This window comes from Canis lupus, chromosome 3, assembly GCF_003254725.2.
Source record: "Canis lupus dingo isolate Sandy chromosome 3, ASM325472v2, whole genome shotgun sequence".
NCBI classification, from domain to species: Eukaryota; Metazoa; Chordata; class Mammalia; order Carnivora; family Canidae; genus Canis; species Canis lupus.
Window position 1 is genome coordinate 8,873,169 of NC_064245.1, and position 15,546 is coordinate 8,888,714.

At 38.3% G+C, this 15,546-nt stretch overlaps 2 long non-coding RNA genes across 3 annotated transcripts in view; both read left to right on the forward strand.

The window, feature by feature from the left end:
• LOC112653831 (uncharacterized) overlaps positions 1-15,546 on the forward strand; it is a 108,506-nt gene that overhangs the window by 44,713 nt on the left and 48,247 nt on the right. The window lies entirely within an intron of this gene.
• Positions 4,054-10,495, forward strand: LOC125754827 (uncharacterized). Its single transcript, XR_007409693.1, has 3 exons — positions 4,054-4,527; positions 9,474-9,515; positions 9,696-10,495. It is a non-coding gene; the product is annotated as an uncharacterized LOC125754827 (long non-coding RNA).

Sequence of the window (15,546 nt, forward strand, 5' to 3'; positions counted from 1 at the left end):
AGCTGACAGTCCTGTGAGCGTACCGTGATGATTTTTTTCACTTAGACAAGCATTTCTCAACATGGTTCTCAGACCAATTACACCAGAATCACCTAAGGAGCTTGTTCAAAAGACTGCTTTTTGAACTATTCTTGAGCTGCTAGATTTTCTGGGTTGGGAGTGAAGGGTCTGAAGTTTTAATAGGAATCTCCAGGGTATTGTAAACTGCTGGCTGAGAGTTTGGGGATGCCTGGGCCACAGTTATCTTTATATCATGATAGGAGTTTTGTTCCCCAATTTTGCACCTTCTTTGAGATAGGATTTTATACAGTTCACACTCACATATTTACTATTCTATAAAACTTCCTTTGTGCACCAGACTTGGACTTACCTATATCAGCCGGTAAAATCCATTATATTAGAATTGCCTTTCAGCCAACAGTTCTGCTTCACCAGAGTCACTTGCTTTGTCTTGACAGCGTTGCTGGCGTCCTTACAGGAGTATTACTGCCTTCATCCCATATGTAGCAAAAAGAATGTAAAACAAAAAAAGATTAAAAGTGAGGATTCTCAGAGGAGTAATGCCTATGAGGAAAAAAAGATTATTACAAGTACTTTAAATAATGACTTTTAATATTATCCTGACATAAATGTACTCTATTAAATTTGCAGGAAAAAATAAAATGAAGTATGTATATGACCTGTTAGAAATACATTTTTCAAAATAGTGTCTAAGAGACACCTTGTAATTAGAGATTTTTAAAGAACATTTTTTTCTCTTTGGGATTGGACTCTGCCTACCTACCTGTCGTGCATATATACATATGTGTCATTCTAACTGCATCTCTTGCGGGAAGTTATTATGCATGAAATTAAGAGATTGCCTCTGTAAGCATTGGGTTTTTATTTAACAAATATTCCTCAAGCACCTATTATATTGCAGGCAATATTCTAGAAGCAGTATATAATGTAGGGAAAAACCCGGAAGTAATAAGCCTGAGGCCTTCTAATGTAGAAGAGCAAGTGTAGAAATAGAAATATTGTTCCAGGCTTTTAGAATAGTCTCAGTTAAAGGGAATATTGTCTTGGTCCAGGGCAGTTGCAGCGGAAGTAGGGGGAAATGGCTGGCTTCCAGTTATATTTTTTAAACATGTGATTTGCTGTTAAATAAACTGGGAATGCAAGAGAAGGGGAAAAGAGGACTCAAAAGTTCTTGTTCTGCAAGATTGGGGTTGTTCCTTGCTGAAGTGAGGAAGACAGAGGAACATATGAGGTTTGGAGAGGGGAATGTGGGATAAACTGTTTCATTTGGAACATGGCAAGCTTAAGGTGCCTGTTGGTCAAAAAGTGGAAATACCAGGTAGGCTGATGGTTATATAGGACTGGAGTTCAGGGGAAAGGTCGGCTAAGGATATAAATTTGGAGTGATCAAATATAAAGTCTAGTCAAAGCCAAACAACTGCTGTGACCACCTAAGGGGCACCTTTAGACAGAGAACATACCCAAGAACTGAGCCCCCCTCCCCGCCCCAGCATACTTCAATGTTTAGAGATGCAGGAGATGAAATCCATAAAAGAAATCTGGAAGAAACCAAGAGTGTAGGGGAGCAAAACAGATAGTAAGACACCTGAGCAGACAAATGCATGGTTGATAAGGAAGGACTGAAAGCCTGAGGTTGCCAAGGTGGTTTGTCAGTGTTCAAAAAGCCAGTCAGGGAAGTATGTAAAAGTGGATTAAGAGAGGGTGATTTTACCAACCATTCCTGAAAAATGAAATTCAAATGCTATCACTACCTTGAGGTGCACAAAATGTGTTAATTGCACATGCCAATGTAATCTAACAGAGAATAGCCATTGTTTATACAAAACAAATTGCTGAAAACCCAAATATCAGTAGCTGATGTGTGATGTAATTTATGATAGCTTTTCATTATAATTCTTGGGGCAGATAGATAATAAATAGTAGTATACTGGTTAATATTATAAAGATATTTGTTTTCCTGTTTTGAAGAATCCAGTACTCTGGTTTTCTGTCTCATCGTCTGGCCTTCTCATTTTTGTATGTGTTGTACAAAGGTAAATAAGGTTAGTACTGTTTTTCCATTCCAGGTTAGAATGCCTTTTGTACAGGTTGTCATATGGATAAAAGGAGGTGAAATGAAGTAAATATTCGAATTTTTAAAATATGGGTTATTTAAAGGATAAAACAAATCTATAAATTCTTAATATATGTTTTGAAATTTGTATTTTGACAGAGGCTGATGAATTTGATTGATAACCAGCTCATATGCTTCACTGTCCTCTATTAGACTGTGACTGATCTGTTGGGGTAATTAGTAGGTTCAGCTCTACTCCAGTATGTAATATTGACATTCTGAGGAGGGTAAATTTAGGTCAGGAAATCTCTGGATAGAGATGTCATGTTCCCCTCAGGCTTCTCCTCATAGGCACAGAACACCAGGGATTTCCAAATTTTTCACTTAGCAAATTTAAAAATGTGCTTGTATGCCTTCTTATAATTTCCAAATTTATAAGAATTTCATTTAGGATGGTCAGGCTTTTGTGCTTTCCACAGAGGAATAAAAATTCTCGCAAAAAACACCAAGTTAGAATTCCTAATTCCCTCTTGGCTAGAGATGGCATTTTTGCAAACCCAGGCCTCTGAGAGTTGCCCAACACCATGCATTTTCAAAACACGTGGTAATGCTTTCTAGATTAACATCTTAATTGAGCCTTGGGAAAACAGTATAATTAATGAGCTCTTTAATTATTTAGGCTTTAAAAAAATCACCCATTCATTCTTGGTCCCCACTTACAGTAAACAATAAATTAATTGGATCTCGTGGAATTTCATACGGACAGAGTAGGAATGTGATAGTTCAGAATGCTTCCTGAAAATCAGAACTATGAGAAGGTAAAGTGATAGTGTCGTCCTGTAAAACACACAATATTTGTTGTAATAATTACTCGTATACTTTTGTGTTACTGGGCATTTTCTCTTCTTTTTTAGAATAAATACATCTTTATACCATGCCAGAATAGATCGGTCTTTTTATAGGAAATAGGTTCTCTTTTTATTTGCTTAATTACACTTATTTATACATCACTCTTGAAGATTTACATTTAAAGCTAAGTCAGAAATTTTAGCATAAAGAATATAAAATTATAGTGTAATTTTTAGGCCATTTACCTGGCCATAACTGGATCATAACTTTTAATATGGCTTTTGGTAGACTAATTTTCTCATTATATTTCTGTTTAAGAATATCGTCTTACCAAGTGGACTTTTTCCATTCTGTAGGGTAGGTGATGAAAGCAGTGAAATCAGTGACCTTATCATTTAAGAAACTGGGACAGCCTTCCCTGACTACCTGGGTAATAGCAAATTATTTTTTGTAGCTGTTAGCTACAGTTCATGTTATTTCACCCAAAAAATAAATTCCAAACAGATATCCCACAATTGGCTTTGCTTTTAAAATCCTGTATGTCACTATATATTCATGTATCTTCCTTCCCCAGCTACCTCCTACAAACATTAGAAACGGTGACTTAAGGAAATACCTCCTCACTTATACTAGCATGTTGTTTATCAACTTTCCAGATATAAGTTAAGAGGGAGAATATAGTTGGTCTACAAGGGATTAAAAAAAGAAAGGTGGTGGTACAGACATGGCCCCAGGTTGGAGCAGAGTCACTTTGAGCCTCAGCCCATGGAGTGAGCAAGTGTTCAGAGAGGACCCAACCTCAGGGTCCTGTGGTGTGTCTTTCCCTGGTGGAAGGTTCCTCAGTCCCTAGCTGTGTCCAAGAAGAGAAGAGACACATTCCTAAGTCACTTCTGATTCGTCCCTCTCCCACACCCATATATATTTTCTTTTATTTTGTTTGGTTACCTTTGAAGGATGAACCATTACAGCCACTGAATTATGCGAGGGTACTGAAAGATGTGGTAGATTCTTTTTTTTTTTTTTTAGTTTTTATTTATTTATGATAGTCACAGAGAGAGAGAGAGAGAGAGGCAGAGACACAGGCAGAGGGAGAAGCAGGCTCCATGCAGGGAGCCCGACGTGGGATTCGATCTCGGGTCTCCAGGATCGCGCCCTGGACCAAAGGCAGGCGCCAAACCGCTGCGCCACCCAGGGATCCCAGATGTGGTAGATTCTAACAAATAATTACAGCAACTGCCTGGCATTGCTGTAAATTTTTCCTTCCACTTAAATTATGGCAAAAGAAGGAGAATCAGGTGGCAAACCTGGAGAAACAAGTATTTAAGGAAAAATAAGACTCATCGTAGCTTTAAGCAATTGTTTCCAAACCTTCATTTTCAGCCTCAGAAATCTTTGTAGATGTGAACTTCTTGCAGAAATTCGTTATGTGTCTCATAGTGGCGCATGTGGGTAGCCCACCCAACATTCCTCTTTCCTGACAAGTCTGCTTTGTGTGAATATAGCAGCCAAAGAACCTGCGACACATTTTAAAAAGCAGTGCCTTATGGTGTTAAATTTTTAATATCCATTTTGACGATGATGATTATGAAATCTTTCTAACACAAGTAAGTATTTTGTTCACTTCAATTTAACAGGTGTTATTGTCCGCTCACTATGTTTTAGGCCTGTTGCTGTGGCCCTAAGAGTACTCTTCTTCTAGTATTACCATTTTTTTACAAAAGTGTTGCATTGTATGGAAGTTTGCAGCTCTAAAAGCTTTTAATTGAACTTCTTGGTTTACTCCTCCAGATTAATGGGTTGTTTCTTCTGTTATTCTCCTTGTGATTTTTATGTGGGCTTGTGAAAGAGATCACAGTTGTCTTAGCTCAGGCTGTGGTAACAAATTCCCAGACACTGGGTGGCTTGAGCAACAAATATTTATTTCTCACAATTCTGGAAGCTGGAAGCCTGAGGTCAGGGTGCCAGCAGAGTGGGGCTCTTGGTGAGTGCCTGTTGCAGGTTTATAGATGGCTATCTTAATTGCTGTGTCCTCAGAGAGTAGAAAGAGAACTAGCTAGCTCTCTGGCCTCTTTAGGAGGGCTAACCTGGTTCGGGAAGGCTCCACTCTCAAGACCTAATTACCTCCCAGCCTCGAAATAAATACCATCACTTTGGGATTAGGGTTTTAATACATGAATTGTGGGACACGTATTCAGTCCACTGCAATAATGTTTTGAGTGCTTTGAATAATTTGAATGATGAACTGGTTGCAGACCGGAGGAGACGAAAGGTGTACACAACATTGATGTGTGCAAAAATTCCCCCAATTTAGCTAAACATGGAAACATAATCTCTTCAGTGGCCTGTTTATCAGTGGTGTGAATCCTGGCATTAGAAGATAAGAATTCAAGTCCCAGCTCTAAGCTGGACTTCCAGTCCTTCAGCCCACCCTTTCCCTAGTCTTCACAAGTCAGTGGGCAAACCCAGCCTCCCAGCTGCTCAGTTTCTAGCAGCAACCTTAATTACTCTTGCTTGCACCTCCCACCCTGTGCCACCTATCCACATTCCTATTGACTCTCAAGCCAAATCACATCTTCGTTGCTCATCATTGCTGCCATCGTCATCCAAGACTGGAGCACATTCCTCTGAGCCTACTGCAGTGAGGTCTCAATTGCTTTCTGCATTTGTTACTCTTGCTCTTGTACAATCTGTTCCCTGCAACACAGTGATTTTTAAAGATCATTGTATCACATCCGCACCATAGCATCCCTCTCAACCTTTACAATTCACATGAAATCTCAGCCTTTACCCCCAATTTTTTTTATAAAGATTTTCATTTATTTATTCATAAGAGACACAGAGAGAAAGAGAGGCAGAGACAAAGGCAGAGGGAGAAGCAAGCTCCATGCAGGGAGCCCGATGTGGGATTCGATCCTAGGTCTCCAGGATCATGCCCTGGGCCAAAGGCAGGCGCTAAACCGCTGAGCCAACTAGGGCTACACCTACCCCAAATTTTTAAGCCCTAAATGACTAGTCCATCTACTGCTCTATCCTCTTCCCATTCCTTCCTTCCCTTTGCCACTCCAGCCACGCCGGCCTTTCTTCTCTTCATCCAAGGTGGCAGTCCTGCCTCCCAGCCTTTTCCTTTGCTCATTTCTCCCTCTGGAATGTAAGTTCTCCTGATCTCAGCAGATCTTACTTTATCTAGTCAATCACATACCAGTTAAAAAGCCACTTGTTCGAAGAAATCTCACTCTTTGGTCAATTAGGTTAATTGCATAGTTTGATTCTTTGTATAGTACTCGTGCTATGACTTTGTTAAATTAAACTTATTAAGTAGAGCCCCATGGTACCGGAGGGGGAGCAACCATTCAACAGAAGACCATCAGAGAAACAGAGATAGAGAGGTTTATTACTCACAGGTCCTGGAGGAAATATACCACCCCACCCCTCTGGATACCTGGGTGGCTCAGCGGTTGAGCACCTGCCTTTGGCCCAGGTGTGATCCTGGAGTCCCGGGATCAAGTGCCACATCGGGGTCCCTGCATGGAGCCTGCTTCTCCCTCTGCCTGTGTCTCTATCTCTGTGTGTGTGTGTCTCTCATGAATAAATAAATAAAATCTTTAAAAAAATTTCCATTTACTTGTGACTGTGGGTTGTCATTTAGGGCATGTGCTTGGACGAGGGGGCTGGTCTTAGTTTAAAGGTTCTGCAGGCCAAACACAACGAATGCTGAGCAACAGCAACATGGACTAGCTTAGCTAAACTCTCTACAACTTGACTTAATTTGTTATTTGATTTCTTGGCTTGCATATTTGCTTATTTATATTATCTGTCCTCCCTACTAAAAAATAAGCTTCATGAAAGGAAGTTGTGCATCTTAATCACTGTAGGATCTCTAGCCTTCTAAAAGAGTCCATAGTAGTCTGTCAATTATTATTTACTATGAAAAGGAAGAAATTCCTCACATACAAAAAGGCCAACACAGTGTATTTATAGTTTTAGGGATCTCATTGGTATTCTATGATAGCCTTATAGACTTCAGCAAAACCTGGCAAATATGAGGAGGTTAGAAAAAGTTAGCATCGTTATTGTGTCGTTATCAAATGGATCAAGAGTTCTAGGGCTAGTTGGTCACTTCCTGGAACCGGGTTTCTCTAGGTTAGTTCTTTCTAAAATGACCTGATGGCTACACAGAACTACCATTGATCATTCTAATGCTCTGGAAAACCAGTTTCAATACATAATTTACAGCTTTAAAAAAAGAGCTTCATGGGTGACGGGCACTGGGTGTTATTCTGTATGTTAGTAAATTGAACACCAATAAAAAATAAATTAAAAAAAAAAAGAGCTTCAAAAAAATAAAAAAATAAAAGAGCTTCATTTTCAATGGTCCCTCAAAATTTCAGTGGAAATGTCAGCCTTTTGTAAGTTTTTCAGAAGGCTTCTGTACTGCACTTTATTCACAGGTCTTTATTCACAACCTCCCCCCCCGCCCCCACTACCACCAATTCCATTTCTTGAGGAAATGAAATACAGGGTCATAATTTTAAAGGGATTTGCATTAGCATCCTGTCAGCCTTCTCAGTGTTTGCAAGTTAGGATTACTTTTCTAGAACTCTGTTTCTTGAGGCCAATGCCCTTTGAACTCCATCATTCTTAAAATCAGTGACACTAAGTTTTTTTTTTTCATCATTGTAGTTTTATTTATTTATTTATTTTTTTTTAATTTATTTTTTATTGGTGTTCAATTTACTAACATACAGAATAACCCCCAGTGCCCGTCACCCATTCACTCCCACCCCCCGCCCTTCTCCCCTTCCACCACCCCTAGTTCGTTTCCCAGAGTTAGCAGTCTTTACGTTCTGTCTCCCTTTCTGATATTTCCCACACATTTCTTCTCCCTTCCCTTATATTCCCTTTCACTATTATTTATATTCCCCAAATGAATGAGAACATATAAAACTGTGTGGAGGTTCCTCAAAGAGTTAAAAATAGACCTGCCCTACGACCCCGCAATTGCACTGTTGGGGATTTACCCCAAAGATACAGATGCAATGAAACGCTGGGACACCTGCACCCCGATGTTTATAGCAGCAATGGCCACGATAGCCAAACTGTGGAAGGAGCCTCGGTGTCCATCGAAAGATGAATGGATAAAGAAGATGTGGTTTATGTATACAATGGAATATTCCTCAGCCATTAGAAATGACAAATACCCACCATTTGCTTCTAAGTATATTTTTTTTAATGATTGCCTTTTAAGTCAATGGCTTCAGGAGATAGTTGTTGAACAGTCCATAAGGTGCGCCTGCCAGTCATTTGACTGAGCTTTGAGCACAGATCTTCATGCCAGTACTTCTAAGGCGATGGGGTTAGTGGGTGGATGTGGCCATAGTTTACCAAAGAAATAAAAAAGAAAATGAGATCTTGTTCATAGAAGAAGCTGAAATTAATCAGGGTAAATAAGGCTGGAATACATAAGTAAATACTGTGAGATCAAAAACTTTGTGATGAAGAAGATTCACTAAGAAAAAAACATAGTTTAGGAAACTCACTTAAAATACATGCAAAGAATTAATTTGATATCATTAAGCTTCAAAAGTAGTATAACTTAGCTATGTATATGCAAATGTCAAGCGATCATTTTATTTTATTTTATTTTTTATTATTATTTTATTTATTTTATTTTATTTATTTTTTTTAATTTTATTTTATTTATTTTATTTTATTTTAATTATTTTATTTTATTTTATGATAGTCACACAGAGAGAGAGGCAGAGACATAGGCAGAGGGAGAAGCAGGTTCCATGCACCGGGAGCCCGTCGTGGGATTCCATCCCGGGTCTCCAGGATCGCGCCCTGGGCCAAAGGCACGCGCCATACTGCTGCGCCACCCAGGGATCCCATAACTAGAAATTTCTAATAGGACTTTCCCAGTGGCCCTTGTGATTAAAAAAAAAAAAAAAAAAAAAAAAGTCTCTCCTGCCTTCCAGCCTTCTACCTATGGGTTCCCTTGCATATGACCACCACAGAGTTTACCAAAAACTTGCTCTCTGTGGCTTGAATTAGCCTATCCAGTGTTAGCCCAGGACTCCAAAAACATTGCATCTAGGACCCTAATAAAGGCATGTGCCCCAGCTCCTACCTCTCTATGCCTACATTCTGCTTCTACCTCCCCATTTATTTATTTATTTTTTTCTACCTCCCCATTTAGTAGAGTGACGCAGTGCCGAATTTCATGTCCATGTTCCTATTATAAAACGTTATTAAAAATGTCTCATTTTGGGGGTGCCTGGGTGGCTCCTTTGGTTAAGCATCCGACTCATGATTTTGGCTCTGGTCATATTCTCAGGGTCATGAGATCGAACCCCGTGTCAGGCTCTGCACTGGGCGTGAAGCCTTCTATTGAGATTCTCTTTCTCCTTCTCCCTCTGCTTGCATTCTCTCTCTCTTAAAAAAAATCTCATCTGAACACTCTCTTCCTCATGTTTGGTACCCCAAATGCTGGTGAGGGATTGGCTCTTAGATCCACGATCTGGATCCATTTAATTTCTTCTCTGATTCTTAGGGCTTTGTGATGAAAGAACCCAGAAGAATTAAATGTGCAGAGGTAGGTGCCAGGCATCCCTTAGCACATTAGTGTTTGGTGGGGCAAAGAGGCAGATAAACAACCAACCTCAACCCACTCTATGCTATCTTTGCACTTGATATTTATAAAAAAGTAGCAAATGAACCTCGAAATTCCTGCTTTGTCTTTAGTGCTCACCAATATTCTTGGCCTTTGTCTTAGCTCACCAGTATCACCTCCAGGATGCCTGAGCTTATGGCTCCCTCCACACTCCCTAATGGCACCCTGAAGAACTGCCTGGACCCCAGGACTCATGGATTCCCAAATCTGTGTCTGCTACATAAACTGAAGGCTCTGTCAGGAATGTTAACTGAAGGCTCTGTTCAGTTCAATACTATTCTTATTTGTTGGGTACCTAGTACATACCAAACTGTCCCCTAAAGGAGAGTTCAGGTAAAAACACCACATAAGAAAACACTTCTTCTTTGAAAGAGTTTACAACCAAGTGGAGGCCAATACGCACACAAACACATGGTTTCAAATTGAAGTAAAAGGGATAATCCAGAGCAGTTGTTTTTAATTTTGTCTACATTTTGGAATCCCTAGAGAGCTTTTAAAAATACCAATATCCAGGCTTCATACTTACCAATTAAATAAAAATCTTTAGTGCTTTCAAACACCCCCCATCTTCCCGTGATTCCAGGTGTATCTAAGACTGAGAAGTATATCCAGTTGCTAGTAGGAACATGAGAAAAATATGGAAGGCTTTTATTTTTTCATTTTTTATTTTTTTAAGGTCATGTTGGAACTAACTCTCATGGAATGGGTGAGAGTTATGCGAGACTGGGAAGGTGAAATGCTGGAGTGTACACTCCCAGGAGAGAAAATGGCATGAAAAACTGCCACAAACCCACTGGCTTACTTGAAATCTTGATATTTGTGTGAATGAACTTTGTAGACCTCTTTCATTCTAGCTCTTATTAGTGTTTCTCCAGCCTGGGTACCTGGATATATTACATAAGTTTGGGGAAGATAAAACACAAATATTTCTGAAAATATGAATATTTCATATTTTTCATATTTTTCAAAATATTCTGAAAAAAAAACTATGAAATCTGAAGATCTTTAACCTATTGCTTTAAGAAAGTTTCACTCTGTTGACATATACCTAACTTACCTAGACTTCACAAAATAGGTATTGTTAACTTTAAATCCAATTTATAAAATGAATAATCTTATCCAAGTTTTTATTGTGGGCCTATGTGTAAAATACGATAATTTTTTACTATGAATATAGTTTTTCCATTTATACATATGGTTGGGTAGCTGATACCTAAGCCAGGCTGTTTTGCTAGCGTGAACTAAAAACCAAGTAATTACAGAGTTGAATTTGTTTTCTTTGTAAATGTAGCCAGATTTCCTATAAAATGAAATTTTTTTCTGATTTTCCTTTCTTTTTTTCTTCTTATCCCTCTTTGTAATATAAATTGACCAAAATGGGTACTTTTCCTGAATGGAGTTCTCTGTATGAGATATAATTCTATTTATTTTGCATATAAACTTGTTTTATATATAGTGGTCATATTCTTACAAAGTTTAAAACAAGTGCCATAATTAGTCCTTTATAACAAATAATCATATTTTTAAACTATTAAAAGCACTTTTTTGTTTTTTTTTTTTCATTTAAGTTTCATCTGCTGTCATATAACACCCAGTGTACATTTTAATACAAATCTCTCAAATACACAACTTATGCACACACACAAAACAGATTTTCACTCCAAGGTTTATAACTGGAATGTTGTATCCTACCAAAATCTGTCATTTTTTTTTTTTTTAATTGGAAATTGAGCAAGAGTATGGATTGTTTGAATTTGAAATATGACCACTAGATGGTGCTCCGTATCATGAATATCTGAGAAATGACTGGCTTTAAAAGAACAAAAGTCTTGAACCTAGTGTTACCAAGGCAACCTGTGCAGCTTGGTCTGGTAGCTTTCCCTTGTGTTCCCCCCCACCCACCCCACCTTCTCTCCCTCCTCTATCCATGGATTTTCCTTATGCCTGCTAGGAAAAAAAAAAAATGCATGATATACCATTTTGGAGTAACCACTATGCGCTATTTGATTTGAGGATAATCCAATGGAAGTTTTGGGCACAATCTCAAGTAGCTTGTAAGCTTATTTAGGATATAAATCGTAAAGGAAAAAAATACAGAAGCATAAAATATCCTGTTACGGTTTGCTTAAGGAGGCATCATATCATGAATTAGCAGAAAACCCATATGGAACTCTAATATCAGTAACACGGGACAATTTACTTAATCTCCCTAGCGTTCATTTTCTCAGATGTCTGGGTTAAACTAGGTGACCCCTATGACTCCATCCAACATGATACGACATTTCTAATCTCTAGAATTATATGAAAGGTTATGTTGGGCCACAGTCATCAAAAAAACCTGTGAATGGATAGAAAGTTACAGCACATATTTCAAAAGGCAAAGTCTGAAGAAGAGGATTGAGAGGAATCTGATATTGACTAATACCCGGACATGTGTAGACCTGAAGTGTGTTTGTTCAGCTGAGAGGTTTCAGGTGCTCACATAGGAAAGTGTACTGTGTACACTGGGGAGATTTATGCTCCCTCCCAAGTACTTGGAGATGAAGCATGACCTTAAGATTTACAGCAATAAAATAAAAATATAAATGTTTAGATGAACTTTCCACTAAAGTCCTTTAAAATTGTGGTGTCTGCTAAACTAAAATGGCAAAAGTGTAATTATGGTGTATATTCAGATGAAAAAGGGTAGAACTCGTCTTTATCAATGTGGTTTCTGACGATGCCCTGCATCAGAATCACCTGTGTGGTTTGTGGAAACGGTATATACTCAAAACCTACTAAATTAGAACCTCTGGGCGAGTTCTGAAAATTTTCTTTTTTGACGAGGTCTTTAGAAAATTCTCAGGGGCATCATAAATTGAGAAGCACCTGCTGTTACATACAAGAAGGCATTAATAATTTGAATAAAAAATGTATAATGGGTAGAAGAAGGGTCTGAAAACAGGATGTTCTGTTTCTAAAGAGAAGATAGAGCCTTGAAAAGACCATCCACTGAGACAATAAGACAAAGGACTCATGGCTCTTTTGTCTCTATATGTCATTAAATTTCAGAAAAGTAGAATTTGATTAAATTTTTGTCCTCCAGTATGTGGCCCAAATCAGTATTGTATCCTGTTTAGGCTATTGTTTAGTAAGTATTTAAATGACTTAATGAAGAAGGAGAAATGTACTACACAGAATTTATAACAAAAAAAGAAGGGAACCTCATGGGAAGCCATTATAATAGCTCACTTTAAGTTCAAATGTCACATTCTCAGATAGTAACCTCCTCTATAACAATCTACACTCCAGCCTTCCCTCGTATATCTGTTACTTTAAAAAAAAAAACAAAACTTATTTACTCATGAGAGACACAAAAAGAGAGGCAGAGACACAGGCAAAGGGAGGAGCAGGCTCCATGCAGGGAGCCGGAAGTGGGACGCGATCCGGGATCCTGGGATCACACCCTGAGCCGAAGGCAGACACTCAATTGCTGAACCACCCAGGTGTCCCGATAGATGCAAATTTCTAATAAAATTTTAGCAAGTCAGGTCTAACAAAAGAAGGGCACCTGGGTGGCTCAGTGGGTTAAGGCTCTGCTTTGGGCTCAGGTCATGATCTCAGGGCCCTGGGTTGGAGCTCTGCATCAGGCTCCTGGCTCAGGGGGAGGCTGCTTCTCCCTCTCCCTTCCCCTGCTTTTCGCTCTCTCTCCTCTTGCTCATTTTCTCAAATAAATTTAAAAAATCAAAAAAAAAAAAAAAAAGAAAAGAAAAGAAAAAATATCTAACAAAAGAATAGGATATGATGATGGCAAATAGGATTTATCTTTGGGAAACCAGATTGATTTAACATTTAAAAAAATCAATGTAAACTTCAGGGTGCCTGGCTTGCTCAGTCCAAAGACCATGTGACTTGATCTTGGGGTGGTGTTTCAACCCTACTTTGGAAGTAGAGCTCACACACAAACATACACACACGCAGTATCGATGTAAATTATTATGTCAAAATGCCAAAAAAGAAAAATCGTATGTTTGACTTAATAGAACCAAAAAAAAGAAAAAAAAGCACTTGATCAAATAGAACATCCTTACCTGACAAAAATTGTTAGCAAATGAGGAATAAAAGGAAACCTTTCCATCTTAATAAAGAACATCTGCAAAATCCTAGAACTACCATCTCACTGATGAGTAAAAGATGAATGTTTTCTTCCAAAGATCAGAAAAGAGAAAAAGGTGTCTGTTTGCACTATTTATTTTAAACATTGTATTGAAGCTTTTGTCCAGTGCAACAAGGCAAGGAAACAAAAAGTCATCTAGGTTGGAAAGTAAGAAAAAATGATTTTTTTTCTATTTTTCCATTTTTTGTATATTCATCTATATACAAAAGCAATTTTTCCAAAAAGAAAAGACAAAACAACCTAAGTGTTCAGTAAGTTTATTAGCAAGTTTTCAGCTTCAGTATACAAACACCAAATGTGTTTCTGTATGCTAGGAAGGAATAACGAGAAATTGAAACAAAAAGTCTTAAAATAGCATCAGGAAATAAGAGATAAATCTACAAAAAATAAACTTGTATCCTGAATACTATAAAACATTGCTGAAAGAATTAAAGATTTAATTGATTGATTTATATACCATTTTCTTAGGTCAGAAGACTTCCAGCAAAGCCCTAGAGATCTAGTGTATGGCAAATACACTACAGTTACCCAGACTATATTATATACATCATTTTTTTTAATTTTTTTTAATTTATTTATGATAGTCACAGAGAGAGAGAGAGAGAGAGAGAGGGGCAGAGACACAGGTAGAGGGAGAAGCAGGCTCCATGCACCGGGAGCCCAACGTGGCACTTGATCCTGGGTCTCCAGGATCGCACCCTGGGCCAAAGGCAGGCGCTAAACCACTGCGCCACCCAGGGATCCCATATACATCATTTTTTTTTTTTAAAGATTTTATTTATTTATTCATGAGAGACATACAGGGGGGCGGGGGAAGAGTCACAGGCAGAGGGAGAAGCAGGCTCCGTGCAGGAAGCCCAACGTGGGACTTGATCCTGGGATTCCAGGATCACACTCTGGGCCGAAGGCAGGCGCTAAACCATTGAGCCACCCAGGAATCTCCATATATATTCATTTTTAAATCACTTTTATTTTTAGAAGAGTTTTAGCAAGATATAAAAATTGAGATGATACCGAGTTCTGATACACCCACACTCAGACTTTCTTCTTGTTAACGTGTTATAGTATATATATATATATATAACCTAAAATGAGCCAATACTGATAAATTATTAACTAAAATCCATACATTATTCAGGTTTCCTTAGTTTTTACCTAACAACATTCAAAATGACAATTCCATCCAGGATGTCACGTTACTGTTAGTACTTGTGTCTCGTCTCCTTGGTCTCCTCTAGATTGAAAGCTTTTAGACTTGCCTTGTTTTTGATGACATTGGCAGTTTTGAGGAGTACCGGCCAGATAATGTAGGAAGCCTTCCCTAGGGATTTGTCAATGTCTTTTTAGGATTAGACTGAGTTTATGGGTTTTTATGAGAAAGATTACAGAAGCATAGTGCCGTTTTCAATCCTATCATAAGAAGAGCACATCCTAATAACATGCTTTATCACTGTTGATGTTAGCATTCATTATCTAGCCGGGATAATGTGTGTCATGTTTCTCCAATGTAAGTTTACTCAGCTCCTTCTCCTTTATCACTGTAATCTTTGGGGGAAAAAAAAAAAAAACAAAGTCACTGTGTTCAGGCTCCACTTAAGGAATAAGGAGTTGTGTTTCCACTTCCTTCAGGGATAAGTAACTGCATAAATTATTTGGAATTCCATGCAAAGTTCTCTTCTCTCCACTTACTTGTTTATGCAATCATTTATTTTGGTTTTGACTCATGGCTATATGTTCTATACATGGGGTCATAATTTAACACTACTTCATTAATTTTGTTGCACAAATTGTTTTGGC